At 49.6% G+C, this 3,577-nt stretch overlaps 1 non-coding gene across 1 annotated transcript; it reads left to right on the plus strand.

Annotated features, from left to right (window-relative positions):
* The first annotated feature begins 546 nt into the window (after positions 1–546).
* trnat-ugu (transfer RNA threonine (anticodon UGU)) lies at positions 547–619 on the plus strand. Its single transcript has one exon. It is a non-coding gene; the product is annotated as a tRNA-Thr (tRNA).
* The last annotated feature ends 2,958 nt before the right edge of the window (positions 620–3,577 follow it).

Raw genomic sequence — 3,577 nt, forward strand, 5'->3', positions numbered from 1 at the left:
ACTAAACAGGCTGGGGTTGTTTTCCTTGGAGCAAAGAAGGCTGAGGGGGGACCTGATTGAGGTGTACAAAATGATGAGGGGCATAGATAGGGTAGATAAGGAGGAACTTTTCCCCTTAGTAGGGGGGTCAATAACAAGGGGGCATAGATTCAGGTTAAGGGGCAGGAGATTTAGAGGGGATTTGACGAGGAACTTTTTCACCCAGAGGGTGGTTGGAATCTGGAACTTACTGCCTGAAAGGGTGGTAGAGGCAGGAACCCTCACAACATTCAAGAAGCATTTGGATGAGCACTTGAAATGCCATTGCATACAAGGCTATGGACCAAATGCTGGAAAATGGGATTAGACAGGACAGGGGTGGATGGGCGGCGTGGACACGATGGGCCGAAGGGCCTCTTTCTGTGCTGTAAAACTCTATGACTCTATGACTCTATGACTATGTCTGGACATTGTCAAGGTTTTTCTCAGTTTGCTTTCCTTTTCCATGGTCAGGTAATCAGCCATGTTGTGTTGTACTAATGGGAATGAGAGCAATCCTGTATCAGTGGCTCCATAGCTCAGGGGTTAGAGCACTGGTCTTGTAAACCAAGAGTCGTGAGTTCAAATCTCACTGGGGCCTGCGCAAAGTTAGTTTTTGTTTCTGAACTCGCCATTAATCCACCACATGTTTTCTATTAAGTATGAAACAGTTCAGAGACCATCCAAAGAACAGGCTCTCACTCCCCTCCCCCTCTCCTTCCATTCAAATCCCCTGTTCTCCCCTTCACCCTCTCGCTACACATTCCCCTCTCTCTCTCACCTTCTTCACCTCCTCTCTCTACCCTTCCCCCACTCACTCTGTCCAATCCTCTTGGAGAGACAAGAAGGCGGATGGGGAGAGGGAGAGTAAAGGGAAGGAGAGAGACTGTGGGTGAAGTGCAGAGAGGGCCAGAAATAGAGAGAGGGGAAGGAGAGAGAGTGTGGGGAAAGGGATAGAGAGAGGGGAAGGGGAGAGAGTGTGGGGAAAGGGATAGAGAGAGGGGAAGGGGAGAGAGTGTGGGGAAAGGGATAGAGAGAGGGGAAGGGGAGAGAGTGTGGGGAAAGGGATAGAGAGAGGGGAAGGAGAGAGAGTGTGGGGAAAGGGATAGAGAGAAGGGAAGGAGAGAGAGTGTGGGGAAAGAGATAGAGAGAGGGGAAGGAGAGAGAGTGTGGGGAAAGGGATAGAGAGAGAGTGTGGGGAAAGAGATAGAGAGAGGGGAAGGAGAGAGAGTGTGGGGAAGGGATAGAGAGAGGGGAAGGAGAGAAAGTCTGGGGAAGGGATAGAGAGAGGGGAAGGAGAGAGAGTGTGGGGAAAGGGATAGAGAGAGGGGAAGGGGAGAGAGTGTGGGGAAAGGGATAGAGAGAGGGGAAGGGGAGAGAGTGTGGGGAAAGGGATAGAGAGAGGGGAAGGGGAGAGAGTGTGGGGAAAGGGATAGAGAGAGGGGAAGGAGAGAGAGTGTGGGGAAAGGGATAGAGAGAAGGGAAGGAGAGAGAGTGTGGGGAAAGAGATAGAGAGAGGGGAAGGAGAGAGAGTGTGGGGAAAGGGATAGAGAGAGAGTGTGGGGAAAGAGATAGAGAGAGGGGAAGGAGAGAGAGTGTGGGGAAGGGATAGAGAGAGGGGAAGGAGAGAGAGTGTGGGGAAAGGGATAGAGAGAGGGGAAGGAGAGAGATTGTTGGGAAAGAGATAGAGAGAGGGGAAGGAGAGAGAGTGTGGGGAAAGGGATAGAGAGAAGGGAAGGAGAGAGAGTGTGGGGAAAGGGATAGAGAGAGGGGAAGGAGAGAGAGTGTGGGGAAAGGGATAGAGATAGGGGAAGGAGGGAGAGTGTGGGGAAAGGGATAGAGGGGAAGGAGAGAGAGTGTGGGGAAAGGGATAGAGAGAAGGGAAGGAGAGAGAGTGTGGGGAAAGGGAAGGAGAGAGAGTGTGGGGAAAGGGATAGAGAGAGAGTGTGGGAAAAGGGATAGAGAGAGGGGAAGGAGAGAGAGTGTGGGGAAAGAGATAGAGAGAGGGGAAGGAGAGAGAGTGTGGGGAAAGGGATAGAGAGAGGGGAAGGAGAGAGAGTGTGGGGAAAGGGATTGAGAGAGGGGAAGGAGAGAGAGTGTGGGGAAAGGGATAGAGAGAAGGGAAGGAGAGAGAGTGTGGGGAAAGGGATAGAGAGAGGGGAAGGAGAGAGAGTGTGGGGAAAGGGATAGAGAGAGGGGAAGGGGAGAGAGTGTGGGTGAAGTGGAGAGAGGGAAGGAGATAGAGGGAGGGGAAGGGGAGAGAGTGTGGGTGACGTGGAGAGGGAAGGCAATAGAGGGAGGGGAAGTGGAGAGATGGAAGGAGAGAGGCGGAATGGGAGAGAGAGAGTTAAGCGGAGAGACAGAGTGAAAAGAAGAGAGAGGGAGAAGAGAGGAGGGAGGGAGAGCGAGGGGAAGGGGAGAGAGAGGCGGATGGAGGAGGGGGAAATGAGAGAGGGGAAATGGGAGAGACAGATTGGGAAGGGAGAGGAGAGAGAAAAGGAGGGAAGGAGATAGAGAGAGGGAAGGAGAGAGGTGGAAGGGGAGAGAGAGCGAAGCAGAGAGACAGAGTGAGAAGGAGAGAGAGAGAGAAAGCGAGAGAGCGAGTGAAAGAAAGAGAGAGAAAGAGAGAGAGAGAATGTGAGAGAGAAAGTGAGAGTGAAAGTGAGAGAGAGTAAAAAGAGCAAGAGAGAGACAGTGAGAGAGAGTGAGAAAGGGAGAAAGTGATAGAGAATGTGATAGAGAAAGTGAGAGTAATAAAGCAAGAGAGATAGAATGTGAGTGAGAGAGTAAGTGTGCGAGAGAGAGAATGAGAAAGTGAGAACAAGAGAGATATAGTGAAAGGGATGGAGGGAGAGAAAATGAGAGATAGAGAAAGTGAGAGAGTGAAAGAGAGAGAAAGACTGAGGAGGTAGCGAAAGTGAGAGAGAGAAATTGAGTGGGAGAGAAAGTGAGAGTGAGAGAGAGAAAGTGAGAGAGAAAAAGATAGAGAGAAAGTGAGAGAGAAAATGAGAGAGAGAAACAGAGAGAGAGAAAGAGAGTGTGAGAGAGAAAAAGAGAGAGAAAGTGAGAGAGGGAGAGCAAGTGAGAGAGCAATTGAGATAGTCAACGCGAGAGAGAGAAAGTGAGAGTGAAAGTGAGAGAGAGAGAGAGAGAAAGTGAGGTAGAGAAAAATTGAGAGAAACTGAGAGAAAGAGAGAGAGAAAGTGACAGAGAAAATTGAGAGAGAGAAAGAGAGAGGAGAGAGAGAAACTGAGAGAGAGAGAGAGAGAGAACAAGTGAGAGAGAGAGAGGTAAAATGAGAGTGAGAAACAGAGAGAAAGAGAGAGTGACACAGAGAAAAAGAGAAAGAGGTAGAAAGGGAGTGACAGAGACGACCAAAAACTCCCATACCTACTAGGGGAAGAGAGAAATTGTGTAACACTAGCGGCACACTATGTTACAGCTTGCCATAAACAGAGGGACAACCACTAAATATAAGAAGAGAGTATATATGAATTATATGAAAGTATATTTATACACTCAGGGGTATATCTGTTTATACACTGTATGGATAGATCGG

This window comes from Somniosus microcephalus, unplaced genomic scaffold, assembly GCF_052327205.1.
Source record: "Somniosus microcephalus isolate GS21.2 unplaced genomic scaffold, FLI_Smic_1.0 unresolved_chr2, whole genome shotgun sequence".
Taxonomy (NCBI): Eukaryota; Metazoa; Chordata; class Chondrichthyes; order Squaliformes; family Somniosidae; genus Somniosus; species Somniosus microcephalus.